Genomic DNA, 22,174 nt, shown 5'->3' with positions numbered 1-22,174 from the left:
TCATATAGCTGGTTTCAAGATGAGGCCTTATGCTTGTAGTTTTAATGATATACATAGGAAATGAAGCTCATTCTGTTGTTGACTTCACTGTTTGGTCTCTGTGGATGTGAAACATGAGCTAAATGTTTGAACTTAATCAACAAATGACTAATTGAGGAGTTTAATCTACTTTAGCAGGCATGATAGTTCACCAGTGTCAATATTTAACAGGTCTTTTTCTTTTTCTAACAGAATGAAAAGGGTCATGTTTTGACTATAACGTCATATATGTTAGCTCCACATGATATGAGAATGTTTTCTCATAATAACCAGAAAACCGACATGCCATGGTGAGATGGCAGAATTATTTTTTGACGATGACACAGCAAAACATGAGAAATGACACATGTGCTGTATGGCATTTCTGTAATTTGAGCTCCAACAGAAAGGCCTACTGTATAGAGAGCCTAAGTCCATCCCCTTCTGGTGGACCACCATGGGACCTTATTTCGGAAAAATATTGTACGGTAGTCAATGGCAAGGGACAACAAATATTTTGATCCAGTTTGAATTGTGCCCTGTATTGTACATATGATGTTTGTCAATTTAAAAGATAAATTTTAAAGTCACTGTTGAGGTACAAGACTGTGACAATACATAATTACAAAGACCAGAAACCCAAAAGACGCGTATGTGTCGTCATAACTGTTTCTGTCAATGACTGAAGCTAACGTTACTGAAGCCAACGTCAAAAAAATTACATGAGAGGATGATGTGATAAAAGGACCAAGAGTCATTGAATTAAACACATCCGGTGAGGTATATTTCTGAGTTATCTAGCTAGTAGCAAGAAAGCAATGAACGTTAGCTAGCATTACCGTGCTAACATGTTGATGACAAGAGATGTAGCTTATTGAACGTGTTTCACACAAAACGACATGTAGCTTTACGGTTTTACAACATTCTTGACTTGCAAAATTAGATTTTAATTTGACCAACATCATATTTGTAATTCAGGGCTCAATTCTAAGAGGATAAAAAGATAAGGGGCGGCAGTGGCTCAGGAGGTAGAGCGGGTTGCCTGTTAATTGGAAGGGCGGTGGTTCAATCCCCAGCTCTTCCAGGCTGCATGTGGAAGCATTCTTGGGCAAGATACCGTCGTTGTTTAAGCAGCTGGCAGAAGTGTGTACAGTACATTGTCAAATTATTCCATAGAAACAGTTAAATGCATCCCATTCTCTCCATATTCTCTGTTTTACTACAGCTGGCATTGCAGCACATGTTACTTATCTTCAGCATTAAACTGTAAAACACAAATCTGTCTCTAAACAAGCAGCCGTTCCCTAATGACTCCTGTTGTGAGTGCAGAATTAGATAACTCTTCTTTTTGGGGTGGCGCTAAAATGTGCAAAGGAGACGGGAGCACAGAAACTTTACATGATGGCAGGCAGCGGGACCATCAGAGTGAGCTTTTTCATTTACACTCCCAGTCGAGGTCACACCTCTCGTAACGAAGTTGGCCGGTTTCCCCGGCAACCGACCAGGAGAAAACAGCGAGAGTAATTCTGGTTAAATGAATACAGCTCAACTCTCTCCTTGTCTTACCGTCTGTTTCTCTGTGTGAGCCTCTCCCTCTCTTGTGACAAAAGGATCAGACATTTTAAATCATATCAGTGGTTATTATTATACAAAGAAGGTGTTTTTCCACCATTTTCTCATCGTTACTTAGACACTCAGATATAAATGACAACTCAACGCACCTACTCCCTCCTCATCAGTTTAGATTCATCTTACTTTCACATTACCCACATATCATTTTATAAGAGCAAAATTTCACAGTAACTTTACTTTTACTACAGAATTTTCCTACCTGTTCTAAAACATTTATTCAATCAGTAATTTCAATTTGCCACAAGTCACTTTTTTGACCAATTTGTTTTTCTTTACCTCTCACAAGTGTCACCTAAACTAAACACCTGCTATCTACCGTATCCATCCTCACGTTAGACAAGTTAAACTCACTTCATCTTAACAGATATTTACTTACCACACCACACCTAATGTCACCCCATTTTACATATCTTCATTTCATGTCAACTGCCAACTCTGGCTACCAGAGTTACAACTGCTTGTTGAGTATGACTGCAAGCTATAACCACCACACACACACACACACACACACACACACACATTAGTTTTGTTTATCCTACCTGGTGTTTGTCCTCTGGTCCAGTCCTGGTCACAGCCCCTGTGGGGACAGAAGGGGAGAAAGCATGATAAAGACACATAAGATTTATGTAAATCGACCTGTTGTAAACACACTCTGTGTACTGTGAACCATGAACCATGATGAGACCATGAGTCCTGGCATATCCCATCTTGGTTCAAAATGTGTCTTTTTATCGATGTCCATGCAGATTTCATATTGCTGTAGTGCAAAACAATGCATTGATATTCTATGAACCACCTTGAGAATACAGGACAGTGTTGGGGAGGAGTTTCCCATCAAAACCCAAGGCTACTATATGGCCAAACATATGTGGACGCACCTGCCTCAATGCATCTGTGTACATTGGATGTGTTTTTGTTTTTTCACATTGATAAACTTAAAAGAAAACTTAAAGGAATAGTTTGACATTATGAGAAACACACTTGGGTTATAATTAGATGAGAAGATCTCAAATCTGTCCGTTAAATACACTGTAAAGACACAGCCAGCTGTGGCTTAGCTTAGCTTAGCTTAGCTTAGCACAAAGACTTGATGCAGGGGGAAACAGCAAGGCTTGGCTCTGTCTGAAGCTAACAAAAGCCGCCTAACAGCACCTCTGGGCGACCCGGTGGCCCGGTGGATGGCACTGTGGCGTCACAGCATTGGGTTTCCTCTGGGTGCTTCGGTTTCCCCCAACATCAAAAACAAGTTAGGGTCTTCAGTCAGTACCACTGACCAGTGGCTTCCCACCGCTCTCTTTAGGGATGGGTTAAATGCAGAGAATGAATTTCGCTACATGCATGTGTATGTGACAAATAAAGTACCTTTACCTCTAACGCTTACTAATTAACACTGTATATTGTGTTGGTTTGAGCTGTATACAAAATCAAAGTGTAAAAATTACAATTTGACGTTTTATGGGGAGTTATGTGCTGGGCTATTTCTCGACCAGTAACTGCCTGTAGTCTTTGCAGGTTGCCTGGCAACTGCTCTAAAACCAAAACTATTTCCGTACAGCATACAATGATTTTTTTTAGACAATAGTGTGTTTCCAACTGTTTGTGTTGGCCTCTTTCCTGTTTCAACATAACAATCCCCCCGTGCACAAAGCCAGCTCCAGAAAGAAATTACTTTCCTAGTTTGGTGTGGAAGAACTTGACTGGCCTGTACAGAGTCCTGACCTCAACCCCATCCAGCAACTTTGGTATGAACTCGAACACCAACGGAGCCTGACCTGATCACCTAACATCAGTGTTGGACCTCACTAATGCTGTTGTGGTTAAATGGCAGCAAGTCCCTGCAGCCAGGTACTGCGTGGTAAGAAGGTAAATGCTCATGGGTGCAATGTTCGAGTGTCCAAATACTTTTGGCCATGTAGTGGAATACTAACAGCATGGATTGTGAAGATACTCTTAATCGTTTTAGAGGTCAAAAGGTCATGAGATTCTCTCAGCATATAAATATCAATGTATTATTTAAATTTATGCCAGAAAATAAAGAACACAAGTGTTGTTTTTGTAGATTTTAAAACAACACAAGTGACATGCTGATCCTGTGGTTTTTAATCTAAAATTTCTAAAAAGTCTCTGTTGTTTTCTTAGCGGATTCTGAGTGTCTGACACTGACATTTCAAACCCTTCGATGAATCCAGCAATAAACAAATAAAAACAGATGCTATTCTGTCTTAGAGCTTCAGATCACACGTGTCATCCGTTTGTCATCTTGATTTTTAGTTTTCTTTTGTCACTTTTGTCTTTTTTTTTTTAAAGCCCGTTGGGGCTTCTGTTCTGTTCCACCTGCTGAGATTGGATTTCTTTTCATCCCATGATATTTTTTTGAAGTGTTCTTATCTTTTGTATGGATATGCAAATAACTCTACCTAAACCTACAGCAGTAACTGCCTCTGCTACCGCTAACTGCACTGCGGCAGATAAGACTGGGCAGCAGAGCCTGGGAACGGAGCGCCAACAAGAGTCAGAGGTTTCAACATAGTGACGTATAGTTTTGTCACTTTTTAAAATTATTTCTAATAAAAATACTCTTTTTAAAACATCAACAAGATCAGTTTAAAGGGACAGTAACTGAGATCAGCTCAGAAAATGGTTCTACAAATACAAAAAAAAAAGAGTTTCTGAAGTGCAAATGGTATTTTCACTATCCAGTTTTCATCATTATTTCTATATTTGGGATATTTGGGATTTTCTTTCAGATTTAAACTGCTTTTAAAGATTAAAAATGATGTACCAATTTATTTTAATTTTTAAAAAAATGTCTCAGATACACTGTGCCGCTCATTTTAATTTGCCATTTTGGGTCCCTCTACTTTCCCTATGCCTCAGCTCGGGGTGCACCGCTGGGTTTTACATCTACGTAGCTCGCGTGAGTTACAAGCAAGCAAGGAAGTGAGAGTTTCCCTCTGAGAGAAAGTGAGAGTTTCACACTTAGTTCAAAACTAAACAGCCAATTTTTCTTCGTAACGTATTCTAGTTGTGGTTTCAATTCTGTGGGTGCAAACACTTATTTTCTCCCCTATGACTATTAAAGGTCTTTTGCAAAATAGCGGCTCTAGATTCGAAGTGATAGTTTCTGTTGTTTTAGGTAGTGAAAGATTCTTTTAATCATATTACAACAGAGCTGCTGGATATATGATGTCATGTCACCCACATTTGTGCAGTTACAGCTATTAACAAACAGTCGATAAAATGCACAAAAATGAAATTGATAAGACAGCAATAAAATTCCAATGTCCTGAAAATTCCAATGCATTTCCCTAATAAAGCATTTTATCAAGTGAGGATTCAAAATAAGGTCAGCTATCAGAGACCAACCCTTATTAGCGTGCGTGGTTAAGCCCACTGTATTTGCTGTGTTGATTTACTGCTGATGCAAACCACAAAGATTTTATGTAAATCAACCGTACTTTCACCCCATTCATACAGCAATGGCAGAGAGTAAGGCGCCAACTGCTCATCAGAAACAGAAACCCATCATTCACACACACACACACACACACACACACACACACACACACACACACCCCGACGGTGCTGCCATCTGGAGCTGGGGATCAAACCGCCGATCTTGTGATTAGTGGGCAACCCGCTCTACCTCCTGAGCCACACAGCTGCCCATATAAAGCCTTCTACTGAGCCACTGGGAGAGTTATATTCTGGAGCAGGTGCAGGAAGAGCATTTAGTCACTGCAGTGAGCAAGACTGCTTTGTTAGCAGTAGCCTAGTATTGTTCACTAATCGTTGATCTATAATGCAGGAAGGAATAACACAAGAAGAAACAGCCACAGTGAGCTGATTACATGAAGAGCTGTAGGCGACAAGCTCTCACTGCTCTTACACCTTCAACACAATATCAAGGAAAACAACACCTTTTGCAGTGTTATTCAGAATGCTATAAAAGCATTCAAGCATGCCTTTAGCACTCGAAGCTGCCCATGGCTTGGCTCCGCACAAGTATCTCCACCAATATGGAAGAACGCTATATGTAATGTGGAGTACTCCTCTGCGTATGTTGACTGTAGGAGTTACACTGCATATGATTTGTAATCCATTCACCAGCAGTGTACGTGAATGGGAAAACTGAATGTTGGTTGTGTCAGTTGGGATTTTCTGATTACAAAACACTGATTTAGCTCTACTGTCTGATGCATAAATGCATGAAGAGAGACTAATTACAAGCTGTTGAGAAAGTAGGCCAGTTTGGGTACAGGTCACTCTCTCTTTCTCTCTCTCTCTCTCTCTCTCTCTCTCCATCATCTCCCTGTCCATTTAAAGAGCCACACAGCCCACCTGAATGTGCATTCATTCAATATCAGCCTCTTTCACTGTCTCACACACACACAAACAGAGTTTCTAGCAAACGTCTCACAGGTGGGAGCTGAGCGTGAGGAAAACGATCCTATTTCCCGTCACGTTAAAAAGCTACCGTGCAATTGGCTGGCGTGGAGCAACAGACATGCCAGTCAGCAGCAAGGTGATCGCTGATTGGCTGATGGACAAAAACATGCCCTCATCAAGCTGCTGTAGGGGGTAAGAGAGGGAGTTTCCTTTTGTACAGCTGAGGACAACAAGCTGAGATCACACACACACACACACACACACACACACACACACACACACACACACACACACACCCTACTGAGTACTTCAAATGAAAAGTGTGTCAGCAGCTGACAGAATAGACACACTCTGTTGGTGCAGCTTAGAAACCTCTCATCCCATCTCCTCTTCCTGCTCTCTGTCGCTCCTCGTCCTCTTGTTTTCCTCCTTTTCCTTCTGCTCCTCCTCCATCATCCTCTCTTTTGCTCTTTTCTTGTTTCCCCTCCTGTTCTTGTTTTCTTTGCTCTCATCTCCTCTCCTCTCTTCTAGTTTCCTGTCCTCGTCTCTCTTCCCCTCCTCTCTTGTTTACTCTCCTCTGGTTTACTTTCATCTCCTCTCATCTCCAGATGTTTCCTTTCCTAATCTCTCCTCTATTCTTGTTTCCACTCTTCTTGTTTCCTTTCATCTCCACTTGATTCCTCTCAACTTCTCTTGTTTCCTCTCCTTTTCTTTCTTCTCCTCACTTCTTGTCTCCTCTCCTCTTGTTTCCTTTCCTTGCACCGTTTCTCCTCTCCACTTGTTTCCTTTCATCCTTTCCTTTCCTAATCTCTCCTCTCTTCTTGTCTCCTCTCCTCTTGTTTCCTTTCCTCACGCAGTTTTTTTCATCTCCTCTCTTCTCCAGATGTTTCCTTTCCTCTCGTTTCCTCTCATCTCCTTTTGTCTCCTATTGCTTCCTCTCTCCTACTTTCCTCTTGTTTCCTTTCGTCACCTCTTTTCTTCTTGTCGTTGTTTCCTTTCCTCTCATCTCCTCTCCTCCCTTTTCATCCTCTTTTCCGTCTTTCCTCTCATGCTGTTCTCTAGCTCATTCTTTCTACTCTGCTTTTCTCATCTCTCCTCTTTCTCTCCTATCACCTCCCCTGTGCTTCCATTATCCTTCATCCTCTAATTCCCTCATCCCTTATCACATCTGCCTCCGCCTTTTCTTCCTTCTTCTTTGATTGGTTATTCTCAATTGCTGCCTTCTCTTCTCCACGTTTCCCCTCTTTGCCCTCCCTCCTCCCCTCCAGGTGTATATACTGTATATTCAACCAGGTATAAAACGAAACCACAGAGGAACAATTTATCAGGAGAAGCCAGTCAACCACCTCATTAGCTTTGTGTGTGAGTGTGTATCTTAATAATTTAGCCATCGCTGTCAGGACCTCGGCCACCGGAGCGCTCTCAGGTTCCTCTTCAGCTCTCAGGTGATCACACACATACATACACATGTGATACTGTGCATTCAAAATCTGCAAAAGCTGGTTCAGTGTGATGCTTACAATCCTCTTTAAAGGCTTTGAATTCATTGCTCTCTGGAGGAAGCCCTTTCACTTCATACTGGAGAATCAGTAAGCACAGTTTTGCAGGTGCAATGTGTTGCAATGCAGCTGTTTTTTTGTTGTTAGTAATAATCCACTCTGAGGTCTCTGATGTTACAATACCAGACTGGGTGAGGCAAAGAATACCACAATACAAAGCAGAGCAACGTTTTTTTTGTCAAATCCGTTACTGAAGTCACCAAATCTGTAGTGTAGTTTACTTAGTCTATAAAAACATTTTAAGCTAGTAAGGCAAACTAAGTCTTTATTTTGATGTATTCAATGATGATGATATGGAGAAAGCAAGCAAATGTTCATATTTGAGAAGCTGCACTAAGCAACCGTTTAGTAATGATTTTTTAAATGGTCATATACTGATTTTTATGGTAATTGTGTTAATTCATTGTTTTAGCACTAGATGCAAGATGTTGCTTGTTACTGGAGATTATTGAAAGCTGATGGTGTTACAGATTTTTCACTTCAGGTTGTACAACCAGCAACTCAAACCTGTAATGAAAGCTCAACAACGTGTGTGTGTGTGTGTGTGTGTGTGTGTGTGTGTGTGTGTGTGTGTGTGTGTGTGTGTGGAGAATGAGAGAGCGTGTGTTACTTCATCACACCATGCCGCACATCTGCATTCATTTCAGATTCTCCAGCTATGATGTGTGCGCTGTTAATTGCCAGCAAAATGCTTATCACATCTGCAGCAAACTAACTGACACACAGCCAGTGGCAAGACAGGCAGGAGGAGATGCAGACAGTTACAATTAGCAATACACCAGTAAGTGCATAGATAAAGAGACAATTAGGTCTCGAAAATCAATTCAGGCCAATATGAATCAAAACAGGCTGCACTAGACGGCAGCAATGTAAACCTCAGCTAATGATTTCAAACCAAAATGGACATATTTAATGTACCGTAAAACTCCAGTTAAAAGACGAGTCCCATTTAGACGCCCGTCCCTTTTACTGGCCTGGTGTGGCAACACGTTTTGTCAAATAAACGCAGGTCTTTTTATGAGAGTTCCCTTGATGTATTAAACTTCTTACTTACACTTGCTTTTTTGAATGCATAAGTGCATTCACACTGACTATTATGGCAAAATGCAGTGCACTATAGTCCCTTTTCCACTGCACGGTACCAGCTCGACTCTACTCGCCTTTTTTGGTTTTCCATTGTGGAAAATTTGCACCTGTACCTGCTTCCAGGTACTTTTTTTTGTATCAACCCCCTTGAGGTTCCAAGCGAGCTGAGGGATACTAAAATGTGACATGAAAACACGGCAGACTATTGATTGGTCAGAGAGAATCGCGCGCCAGACAGAGGCCAGCAACAGAAAGAAGATTTTACAATTTTCATATGTAATTTCATCACCTTATCCACTTCTGAGAAGTTTTAAGGTGAGAAACCAGCTGTGTAGACAGTTTTACGAGAAGTGATGGCGGAACAAAAATGTGGTTGAAAGTTTTCAGAGTTACGCAAGTGGCGGTGGGGGAAGCCTGAGGCAACCCGCGGCCAGCCGCCCGCTCACAGAGCCATCTGGTCCCATCGTCACAGAGACCGCTGCAGCAACAACGGCAACGGAAAACACAGCTGGAAGGTTTTCATACCGCTTATCTACCTTTAAATTCAGACTAATGTTGAAACGTTTTAACTTAAATCAAAAGACAGCTGTATGCGGGTCCTTGGTGTGTGTGTTGCATTGAAAATTACGTCGCGGCAGTTGTGTGTGGCGTTGCTAATACAACCAGCTACACTGAGGGGTACTATCCCTGGGTACTACCTGCAATGGAAAACGAAGCACAGCTAAACCGAGTCGAGTCGAGTCGAGGCGAGGCGAGGCGAGCTGGTACTGAAAAAAAACGGCACCTGGATGTTGTACTTATGATGGTCAAAAAGTTGTGTGTGGGGACGCCGGTTAGCTGACCGCTAGAGCATGTGCCCCATGTGCAAAGGCTAAGTCCTTGCATTTCTGCTCTTTCAACTGTCCTGTCTCAGATAAAGGCACACAAAGCCCCTAAAAATATGGCAGAAAATGGGCACCCGAAAAAAGCTGTAGCAGTTGTGATTGCACGGACAAACAAGTTAAAGTATGTTCATTTTTATTAAAATTGAACAAATTGAGTAAACAAGCCGGCAGATATTTTGGCGGGTGACAATCACGGTCAAATGTTGGTGATAATGATCCGCCTGGTTACAATTCACCATTAAAAAGAAGAGGAGGCCAAGAAGAAAAAGAAGAAGAAACGGAGCGACTTGAGACAACACTATACTGTTGAAATTCACACACTACGCCAGCAAATACATAGTGTACTACATGTTAGTGTACTAATGGAAGGATATGAATTGAGACACAACTTTAGTCAATGTTAGCTAAACTAGCAGGCTAGCCATACTGTGGGTAAATAAAAGCCCTATGAGGCCAGCGTGACACATCTGCTAACACAGCTGCTTGGCCTCTTCCTCTCTGAAATGTTCCCAAAATCTTTTGATGTTTTTTATTTTGTCTCTTCTTTTTGCTCGTAAACATGAACGCTTGCTTTCATCTCACACAAGTCAACACACACCTCACATGTCAGCCCTGGTGCAAAAGTGATTACTGTCCGTGATGAAACAATTCTGCAAGGCATAGAACCAAGGATCATTTGCACTCAGATAACTCGAGTAATTGTTTCCACCCTACTGGCAACTGCAGTCCAATTGTAATATGTTATATATTGGTAAATGTACCTCAAACACACAAAGTTCCCACAAAGCCTAAGTAATAAATTAATTGAATGTTTAAAGCAGAAAAATCAGCTCACACCTCATGCATGTTCTCCGTACGCACCCTGGTAACAGCCTGTGTGTGTGAGTCTGTCTGTGTGTGTGTGTATGTGTGTGTGCATGGATGCTCGCTCCTACACAGTAACACCACGATGGCCATCTGAGGTGGCAGTGGGACAGATGGTACGTAGGTTGGTCTTGCCACGTGCACGCTCTCACACACACATTTACCATGGACACATGCACGCCCACAGTCCACAGCATGTGTCCTGACAGCAGAATACATACTGTAATGATCTCTTTAGCTACAGGCTTATAACCCCACCAATGACAAAAACACACCCTGGACAAGTTTCTGTTATTGCTCTTCTTTTGCAGCTTTCATAAACAGCAACAGAGCATTCATCCCTAGTACTTCTCTCTTTTTAGTTAACGCCTCATTTGTTTCTGTCCACATTCAGCTTCCATTTTCTTTAATTGTTCTGCAGTGCACACAGCTTTTCGCTGTTTCTAAAAATATCATCTTTACAGTGTCAATCCAAGTTTAAATTTAGCTGCTTTCCCTCTCAACAAAGACAAAGTGACAATACAGTTTGTGAAAATAAGCCAACATAACATTTGATTTTACACTTATTTTTCTTTCTTATGAGCTACTTCATAATAAATATTGTGATTTATTTATTTCCTGCATGCCTGCTTGATCTTCATTGTTTCTTATTGTTAATGTGTTTTTTATTTGTGCTTCCTGTGACATATTAAACATCAAAGAAATGCTCAGAGAACCCAATAGCCATGTTGGCAGCAGCTGGGCAACACACTGTCCTTCAGCTGTTTAAACCTGCAGTTCAGACCCTTCTACTGGCATGTAAGCATAGAGTAGGCTAATGTTTGACCCTGACCTTTGACCTCTGACCTCTCTGTGGAGGCCAGGAGGAAAAGAAAGCTTCTCTGCAGGAATGAATAGCGGATCACAGGACTATGACGTACAATAACGCGACATGCTTATATGATGAGGCTGTAAATCTCTTATCTGGAAATGCAGCGAATAAATAGATATGTTCCGGCGCAAGAGTATCAGCAGGCTTGTTAGAGAAGGCGAGAGAGAGCAGGGCCGGGCCGTGCGTCGAAGTCTCCCCGGCCAGGGCCCCTCTCTAGACGGCAACACGTCATGGAACATTCCCGGAACCAGCCAGCGCACCACCCACCATTTCTCTCTGTCTCTCTGTCTCTCTCTCTCTCTCTCTCTCACTCTCTCACACACACACAGACGCGCGCACACACAAACATAGGAAACAAACGATGAGCATATGAGATAAAGTCACTCCCTTCTGAAAAAGAAAGCATGCCAATAACACCATGTACATTTTTTGCAGACATACTCCACAACAACACACTGTAGCAATAAGCCTCTATTTAAATATGTCGGGAATGTCACACTGAGCATACTGTTGCAGCAACAAGGAAACACCAAAGGGAGTGCGCTAAGGTCACCTCTTAAACTCACTTTTTAACACTCCACTACCACTATACAGCGACAATAGAAACAGGATTTACAAGTGTACCTGTATGAGCCAGACAACCCAGATGCGGGCAGGGCTGGTTTGTTGCTCCACAACACATAGCCTATACACAGAAAATCGACCTTCCAGACACAAAATCACACAATCACACCTATCCGAGCTCCCACTTTCACAGCTTCATATCCACCAACACTTCATATCCCCCCCCATATAGCTATCCCCAGGTCTTGCAGCTAGCCCGGCCGTGCAGGCTACTGCAAATTCCTCAGGATATTACGCAACCCGGGTAATCTGCATGCAATGCAATGCGTGCCCGGGGTATTCCCCATGCATAGTCTTGCCCTTATAAGCTAAACAAAAGATCAAGTGCCATGAAAACAGCCCATAATGTCCGTCATAGCGCAGAAAACCCAGCTGTCACAGTGATATGTGTGAGAATATGTCCGGTAAGGTTTCGTTTTTCCTCCCTGCACTTACCTTCTGTTAGCGCTCCGGCTGCGCGTCTCCGTGCGATAATGACAACAAGCAACCCCGGTGACAGGAGATCCGATTCCGGGCGGGCTTGACACCTCGCTGAATGTCCGTTAGAAACAGCCAAGAGGCGGTTGTTAGAAATCCACAACAGTCGAAAGAGAGCGGTGGAAACGTCGCGGCGAGGCGGCCGACGGAGGAAAAGTTGCGCGTAAAAATGGAAGGAATCCTTTCCGACCGGATTTCTGCTGCCGGAGCTCAACTAGCCTACTGCAGTCAGACAGACAGTAAATGTGTGGGTCTGACTGTGTTATGAGTGTGTACGTGTGCGTGTGAGGGTGAAATCAGGAGACACACACACACACACACACACACTCATAAGCACACGGGGGTTATTCCAAACGCCACTTCCCAGAATAGCAGCATAGAGGAGAGGGAGAGAGAGAGAGAGTGAGAGAGACGAAGTGGCAGAGAGCGAGAGAGAGAGGGCGTGTGTATGTGTATGTCTGTGTCTGCGTTTATGTGTGTGTGTGCGTGTGTGTGCTCGTGTGACGTCGTCGGATCCCCCAGCGCGCAACCAGGGCAGAGGGAGGGGAGGAGAGGGGAGGAGGAGCAGTGGCCGAGGAGGAGGCTCTGTCTGCCGGCGCAGAGAGAGCAGGATTCCCCGGTCACCTCTGGAGCGACATGTCTGTCTGACTGTCTTCCCGCCTCGAATATATATATATATATATATATATATATATATATATATATATATATATATATATACACACACACACACACTTACACACACTGTATAGGCCTGATTTATATTGAACTAACTTCATTCCACAGTAGCAATAGAAGTGCGCGCGCGAGAGAGAGAGCTACACACAGAACTTATTGCCATATAATTCCAGCTAAATGTATTTCCCCATGCAACAAACGGAGAACCATTGTTGTATGTATAAAGTTACTTTATCATATTATTAATTAATTATATATTTTTTATTGTTTATATGTGAATTAGTGCTCTGGCAACATTGCAACCTAAACAACCTAAACATTCATGGCAATGGACGAGAGAGAGAGAGAGAGAGAGAGAGAGAGAGAGAGAGAGAGAGAGAGAGAGAGAGATGTCTCATCTCATGGAAACAAGTTTCTGCCACTGCATATCAAAGCTTCCTCCTCACTAGAGGAAGAGGTGTCCAGGCTGGACCCTGGTCCTTCTCACAAGAGGTGTTACAATAACTATCACAATAGAAAGTAAACTCAATCGCGTATCTTTATTCTCCTGCAGCAAAGTCGCAGACATCAGCTCAAGGATCGGTATGTGATGCCACCGTCACACGGAAGCGCTTCTGCTTGCAGCTACACATACAGGTCCATGTGTGGTGGTGGCGTTATTTACTGATCCTTCAGAAAATGCTTAGGAAAATGTAGCATGTTTGGAAGCTGCCGTGCTACTCGGTCAATAAAAGAGCTTTGTTACTGAAAAGCTATTGGATTCAGAAAATAGCGACGCTACCACCAAGCTACTGAGAAATGTAGTTAAACTAGTAACGACGCTACTTGTAGCGACGCTACTGCCCAGCACTGAATAGAACCATAAGATATTTATACTTATATCAGAGTACCAGATGCATGGATTATTCCTATGATCTGTTGAGGTGGTGAACAATGAATGTATTTTCTTTTCTTTTCTTGAATAAAAGCCCATAGAGAAATAACATGCCATACGTGAGTCATAAGCCTGGTCATTTCCTTTCATGAGACACTTGATATTTTTGGATAACAATGTTTCTGGTTTGGTTAGTTACAGACCACTCCTTCCTTTTCAACAGTATGCTCTATATAGTGGTTGGTAGTCATTCTTTTTTTGTTCCAATTGTTATCTAGACTTAACCACCTGTGCATACTTTATGCCCATGAGTGTATTGTACCAGTTTTGCTGACGTCTTTCTACTCTTGTAATGATACATGTACCTCTGGGCATACATGGAGCACCTTCAGTCATTTGATTTTATATTTGAGATGTTACAATACATATTGTAAATAAACAAGACTATTGCTGAGAAGCCTGGTAAGCTGTAATACTATGCTGCATAATACATACTGGGTCAAAGCTGAGCATAACAAACTTTATAATGTGAGTCAGCTGATGAGCCTTGTCTGTCATTATCACTTTTGTGTGTGTTGTGTGTGCGCGCATAGCTGGTGTGAGGGGGCATGGAAGGAATAAAAAACATGATGTTGTTCTCTCTCCGCTGATGATATCTTGATCTCTCATCTCCTGTCTTAGCTCGTCATCATACTTCCCATTACCAGTTACTGGCACATCATTGATCTTTGTGTGTTTGTGTGTCTACTGTGAAGGCGCAAGGTGATGTATGTGGTGTTTCTCAGGGTTAGCCTTTGCTTGCCTCACATTGACCCCGGGAACAAAAAAATCTCTCTCTATTCATTTTTCTTTTTTTTCTAAACAGACACTCAGTCAAGGGTTAAGAGCACAGGAATGACAGCAGCATAAAAAGACACTATAGTTGTGTCTAGGGAGTTTAGTCTAAATTGCACTTCAGCAGTATCAAAATCAACACCAGATAAGTGATAAGACAGGAACACTTAACTGGGCCAATAGAAGGCATTATCATTCATCTATGCCTAAGGGTGGTGACCTCCTAACAGCTTCCAGGTTATGTATGAGTTGCATTAGAGGGGAACATTTTACCTGCCCACCTCCAGACTGGAGGAGGGCTACTTTAATGGCCTCTGTGTAACAGGGGCTAACACAACGACTAGCTATACACATGTCAGGAATGATTGAAGTGGTAATAAACCATTCTGTCCATTAGCAGGGTGTTTTTTGCTATTAACGGAACTGGGGATGGTGTTTTAGCTTGTCAATGCCTTGAGTGATCCCATATTGCCTAAATGAATAGCTGGATCTGTGGAGTGAAAAATACACAAGGGGGTGATTTTGTGTTTAGTTAGGGGGTGAATCTCGTCTGTCTTTCCCCCCTGACATATGGTATTGAAGGAAAGCGGGACAGGATGCTAACAAACACCGCTGAACGTCCTGTGTGTGTTGATCCTCTGCCCTTCTCTACAGTGATCCATCTCCCTCGTGTCAAGCTGAGTTGAGATGACTCCCTGGCCATGTTGACCCACAGAGATGCTTTCCCTCAGAACACACGCACGCACTCACAACAGCACCAAAGCTCTGGATAAACACAATTAAATGACCCCACCCTCTACTGTCATTCTTATCTTATCTTGCCTTCTAACCTTAACCCCAACACAACCCCCCAACCTCCCACCCCACCTTCCAACACACACACAGTGGAAAAGGCCCCAGGGGTGGCCTCTGAATCCTCACCTTTCTCTGTACACAGCCAGCCAGAGCCAATTCATTTCCCTGAAGTCACTCCATCATTTTCTTATTCCCTGCCCCTCCCCTTTCCTTCCCTTAACCATTTTCTTTTTCTCACACCAAAGTGTCACAATATGAGGCTGCCAGTGTGGGAAACGCTTTTCTCAAAACTGTTGCACATGTAAAAATAAATCATCAATTCACTGATGTGTGGCATATCACAGCCTACTTACTGTATCCTATTAGTGGTAATTTTCCTAGATGAGGCAGTTCATGGCTCAGTGTTTTCAGCTTGACTTGTTGCCCATGTAAAACCATTAAGCCGTTACATGGAATGAGATGCCTCGATGCCAGAAGAACCTTTTGGCATGGCTGCAGAGAGGGGCAGAATGAGACATTCTGTGTCATTTTCCACCACTCCGACTGCATAATGGCCGACGCCCAGCCCTGCCCTCAGCCTGTTATATCTGATGTATAACACCTTGGGGTGCGTTGGTGAATATATGAACTAGCGAGCACAGATGGCTCAACGCTTGGCCGCCTTGGGTAAATAGGTAGCATAGTTGTCGGACGCCGATTTCTGTATTGCCTTGGAGCCTAAATTTATGACAAACAAAACAGAAGGTATTATCATGTATCACAGCCCTCCAGGTAGCTACAGGCCAAGAATGAATTGTGTGGCATGACTGGTGATACATAGAGCCCTCTGTCTGCTCATAGGGGAATGGCTTCATCAGTCACTCCCTGTTTCAAGAGTTGTGGAAATGAATGATTGTGGTGCTGTTGTGAATCAGTGCATGTCTGGCAACTTATGCACTGGTCAGGGTTGTGGGTTGTTTCTAGACTGTAATTGAATATTTTTGAAGTGCCACTGTGTGGCAGCTGTGGCCTTATATTTTTAGCTTAGCATAAAGGCTCAAAACAAGGTTAACAGTTAGCCTGTCTATGTCCGAAGGGAACAAAATCTGCCTAGCAGCACCTCTAAAGCTCACTAATTAACAAGCAATATCATAAAGTGTTTATATTAAGAAATTAAAAGCTATAAGCTTTTTAATTTAGAGGGGGGTTTGTACTAAGGTGCAGCGACTTCATGTCCTCACTATGAGGTTGCCAGGGTGCATGCTGCACTTAACCCCCTTGTAAAACCACAAATAATTGTTTTTACATTTAAATTTTTACTATAATTTAGACAAACAAGATGTAACGTGTTAATTAGTGAGAATTAGAGGTTCTGACGTAATTTCTTACAGCGTTTCCAAACTTCTCCGTTTTAGGTCTTCGTTTTCATCGTTTTAGTCTTGACAGGAGGTGCATACGTAGCAAAAGGTCTCCAATTTAAAACGAAAACGCAGTAGTGTGGATGGGTCCTAAGAGACAAACATAAGATAAGTGTTGATCTTCTCATCTGATTTTCAGTTAGAAAACGTGTAAGCATATATATTATTCATCACTATTCCTTTAAGAACCACAGATTGAAAAATTGTATTTTATAAATGTTTTACTACTAATGATAATGCTTTCATTATACAAAGACCATTTCCCGTGGTAACTATTAAAATATGTTTTCACAACCATAATAATATTCAGTCTGGCCTTCTCAGACAGTTCCTTATACTCTCGTTCATTTCCAGTCGGCCAAGATAGACAGGAGTGTAAGGCTATCTGGTGGAATGTAACGATCTCTACACCTCCATAGAACAAAGGCTCTTATCTCCCTGTGCCTTCTGCCATTTCCTTTACCCTCAGGATCCATGGACACCAAGACGAAAAGGAGTGTAAATCACTGCCTCAATATCTCTTCTCCGTTTCCTTTCTTTCCTTCCTTTCCTTCCTTTCTTCTGTCTGTAGCGTCATACTTTGTCTGGTGCTACAGGGTGGATCTGTCTTCTGCAATAGCAAGAAATTTCATGCTGTTTATTCCCTTTCCATATATTTTGCATCCCTGTGGCTTTTTCCCTGCATGGCAAAACAATTCTTAATTTCCTATTCATCTCAAGCTCATCCTCTCACTCTCTTTGATAGACCCTCTGTCTTTCTCGGTCTCATTTTTTCTTCCCCTCCTGCCTCGCTCCTGCTTCCTCCCTTCCTTATGGTTTATTTGGAGCCTTTTAAGGTGGTTGTGGTGGATGCAGAGGGTGGTGAGGGGGTGTTAAACTGTGGAGGCAGCAGTTGCCTCTGCTGCTGCTGGGCTGTCTGTTGAAGCGTGGTGTGGCCAGCTAGAGATAAAGCAGTTCTGTGTGTTTGCGGGAGAGACCAGCAATTAGGGCCCGCTGCAATACAGAGAAGAAGAAGAGCCGACGTCAGCCGCTGTTCCACCACATTGGATCTGGAGCGATGGCAGGATGCACGGACAGAACGAGGGAGAAACATAGAGAGTGATTGCGAGTGATGGGGTGGAAGTGGAGGGATTAAGTGAGAGGGAGGATTGGAGGAAGAAGATTGACAACAGAGGAAAGATGATAAATAATTCTCATTAACGTTAAAATTCTAATTTAAATACAAGCATGGGAGGCATACAAACAAACCCACAGTAAACGACTGAAAGACTAAGAATGATTTGCAGCTAAAACATGTCGGTATATAACTCGGAATTATATTTTTTCAATTATCTTGCATTGTACTTATTTCACTACAATAAATCACCTCAGATGTTTTGTTTATCACCTTTATGTGGAATTCTGCAACACTGGCACCAAACAAACTAACCTGCCATTGTTGCATTATCTAGAACTGTCTAAAACAAGTACCTGTTACTTTACCTCAGACAAATCCAAGCAACTGCTCTAAACCAGTTTCTTGTCTTATTTTCTTATAAAGCCCACCCATTTCATGTGGCCATATACGGATGGTTGAGGTTGAGCTCATCACCACAGAATGATGTCAGTGGCCTGTGGCGTAATTTACAGTAGAGTTACGTCTGTGGGTCACTGACTCACTTGCCCAGACCATTGTGGTACTGGCGTGGCACAAATGTGCTGGTTAAACTAATAATCTGTTAACATTTGTATAAATAAACGGCTGTTCTGCTTCTCTGTACCACACATTGTCTCAACCACTTTGGTTTAATCCATGCAAAGGTTTAGGTACTTTTTGCACAAGTAATGCTTATGTTTGTTTGAATTAGGCCTTCATATCAGAGGATCACATTTGAATGACCATTTACTACCTACAGAAATGGGACCTAGTGTCAAGCTTGACAAGAATAATTTGAAAAATGCATGCGAAATTCATTCTCTGCATTTGACCCATGCTTATTAGGAGCAGTGGGCAGCCACTGTGCAGCGCCAAGGGAGCAGTTAGGAGTTCAGGGCCTTGCTCAAGGGCATCTTCGGCAGTGCCCAGGGGGAGAACTGGCACATATCAGTCCATACTCCTTAAAACTGGTCCATGCTGGTCTCAAACCGGCGACCCTCCAGTTCCCTAGCCAAGTCTCCATGGACTGAGCTACTGCCACCTGTTTCCATTTTAATCCATCTCACCATCTCTCTCGTCACTCCACATCCATTAGCATGTTCATTATCCTGTAATGATAGCAGCAACATAGTGACCCGTACTTAATTGACTTCCCCTTTACCACATTTGAAATCATTGACCACGGATAAATACAAGCTTCCCCACCACACTGTAACCATCATGCTGTATGGTAAAGAATTGCTTGTTTCGACATGGACGGATTTGAGAACTGATGTCGGCATTACCGTAATTGTGCACAGAAATCCAATAATGAATGAAAAATATCTGTATTCTTACTTTTTAATGCGTAACATACTGTAGAGAATGGTTCTTGAACTGCTGCCTGCTGTACACAGATATTAAGAGAATGTAGACAGTAGGAGCACTGTAGTGAATAGACTTTTCATTGCGAATAGACTTTAACAATTGAACAATGCATATACATTAATTTACATAACATACTTTGATGTATGTTACAGCAGTGTATCACAATGCAATAAATATAGAATTAACTAAATATATCATAAAGCCAGACATACCATGTTCATACAAATATGGGATATTTGTTTGATATTTTATCCTGAGATGTACAGTTGAGCTGGCAACTTACCCAGCAGACTTCACACTTGACTTCAAACTCGTCTTTTATTGACTTCAGGCTTGACTCAGACTCCTTTATAATGACAATAATGCTCAAAAGACACACATGGTTTCCACATGATTCATAACATAAGTTGTCCTTTGTGGATTTAGCAAAACAGAAAATGTGTGCACAGAAAATGGAAACAGAACACATGGCATTGGCAGAGCTAATTAAAAACAAGTCAGTATTGTATGCTGTTAGAGCTATGCTTGAGCTAATGTCACAGCTTTTGTTTCTGTAATATTAGATGTGTTGGTTGCTTGTTAACTTAGTTCAAATGGAATGGTGTGTTTTCACTTTCTGACAAATGTTTTTTAAGTTGTGAGGTTATTGACAGGCTAGTTTGTACTGATACTGCTTGAAACTTATAAATAGAAAATGTATTTATCCAACTAAAATCTACCCCTAATTATTATTTTGCATACTTTTTTTTTGGTCCATAGGTAAAACTTGAACAGAGAACCTGATTACAATAATTACCTGCATAACAATTAGTTAAAAAGTTAATTACCTGTTGGTACGTGTTTTAACGTCAGTATATGTCTTCATTTTTTAAATTGTATGTAAATCATGGGCAGAGAAAGATATTTAATCCGTTACTGCTTGGATGGGTAGTCATGGCTTGGCCTTGACTGTGTCCGTGTGGGTACGTTTGTTATGTCTGTATGTGGGTTTCACCCCGTGACTCACTGGGCTCTGTTATTTTGCCGCTATCTCTCTGAACAGCAAAATGAAAATGTTCGTTTATTTCCTTAGCAGAAATAACTTTGGGAAATCCCTTGGAGGTCATTGCTCAAGTTGGCCATAGCTCTCACACCTGTGAGATGATGACAGTGTGTCATCATGGTGATCATGCACTTATGCCCCAGTGCTGTTACTGCAGGGGAATGTTCCTAATGCATTGTATCTGTCTGGGGTGGTCACTGGAAGTGAAAGCTAGCAGTGAGTCTAAAGTTGAAGTCCTGGTGGGAACAAATTTTGGCTTCACTTTTCACCGAGGATGAAATTTGTGCTACACATTCTATCACATGGGTATGGACATTTTGTCCCTTCCTCACACACCCCGTTGCAGAATACAAAATATACAAAATGCTCATTCACTGTCACCAGTGCACACACATGCACTCCCATTTCAAACTCCTGACCGGACTCTCATATCCAGATTAGATTTTCTTTTCAAAGAGCTCTTTTGTTGGACAACCTTTGCCAATTAAATAAAGTACATACAGTACCGTGACTTAATTTGGATTTGGAAACAAGATGCTGTAATGCGTCCTAACGATATTGGATTAGGTTTAAACCTCTTGACTGTTCTGACTGATGTTCTTCCTCTGCTTTCTGGACACGGACACAGTCTTTGCTTTTGAATCAAATGGTTGATTTGTGTTATGAGAGACAGATCAACTTTGCCCAAGATCTACTATAGGCAAAATAACAAAGAGTAGGAAAGCACAGTGGAGGGGTAAAGAGAACAGACGCAAAGTTTCCAGGGAAACCAGCAACAAAAATAACGGTTAAAACAGGAGTTCCCGATGAGATACAGTGCCTTGCGAAAGTATTCGGCCCCCTTGAACTTTTTGACCTTTTGCCACATTGCAGGCTTCAAACATAAAGATATAAAACTGTAATTTTTTGTGAAGAACCAACAACAAGTGGGACACAATCATGAAGTGGAACGAAATTTATTGGATATTTCAAACTTTAACAAATAAAAAACTGAAAAATTGGGCGTGCAAAATTATTCAGCCCCCTTAAGTTAATACTTTGTAGCGCCACCTTTTGCTGCGATTACAGCTGTAAGTCGCTTTGGGTACGTCTCTATCAGTTTTGCACATCGAGAGACTGAAATTTTTGCCCATTCCTCCTTGCAAAACAGCTCGAGCTCAGTGAGGTTGGATGGAGAGCGTTTGTGAACAGCAGTTTTCAGTTCTTTCCACAGTTCTTTACACAGACTTTGACTTGGCCATTCTAACACCTGGATATGTTTATTTGTGAACCATTCCAGTGTAGATTTTGCTTTATGTTTTGGATCATTGTCTTGTTGGAAGACAAATCTCCGTCCCAGTCTCAGGTCTTTTGCAGACTCCATCAGGTTTTCTTCCAGAATGGTCCTGTATTTGGCTCCATCCATCTTCCCATCAATTTTAACCATCTTCCCTGTCCCTGCTGAAGAAAAGCAGGCCCAAACCATGATGCTGCCACCACCATGTTTGACAGTGGGGATGGTGTGTTCAGGGTGATGAGCTGTGTTGCTTTTACGCCAAACATAACGTTTTGCATTGTTGCCAAAAAGTTCGATTTTGGTTTCATCTGACCAGAGCACCTTCTTCCACATGTTTGGTGTGTCTCCCAGGTGGCTTGTGGCAAACTTTA

The 22,174-nt window shown here is 42.1% G+C and overlaps 1 protein-coding gene across 3 annotated transcripts in view; it reads right to left on the bottom strand.

Annotated features, from left to right (window-relative positions):
* The window catches only part of hivep2a (HIVEP zinc finger 2a), a 132,175-nt gene that overhangs the window by 95,163 nt on the left and 14,838 nt on the right, over positions 1-22,174 (bottom strand). For 2 of the 3 annotated variants that reach the window (XM_046061554.1, XM_046061550.1), the window contains exons 1-2: positions 12,363-12,647; positions 2,190-2,227 (exon numbers count right to left, since the gene is read on the bottom strand). The gene's annotated coding sequence lies outside the window, so the exon portion shown is untranslated. Of the gene's footprint in view, positions 1-2,189; positions 2,228-12,362; positions 12,648-22,174 lie in introns of those variants that run through there. The other variant, XM_046061551.1, reaches the window with a different exon arrangement.

This window comes from Micropterus dolomieu, linkage group LG10 (assembly GCF_021292245.1).
Source record: "Micropterus dolomieu isolate WLL.071019.BEF.003 ecotype Adirondacks linkage group LG10, ASM2129224v1, whole genome shotgun sequence".
Lineage (NCBI taxonomy): Eukaryota > Metazoa > Chordata > Actinopteri > Centrarchiformes > Centrarchidae > Micropterus > Micropterus dolomieu.
Note: the sequence above shows the minus strand (reverse complement) of the source record. Positions and strands in the feature narration are given on the sequence as shown.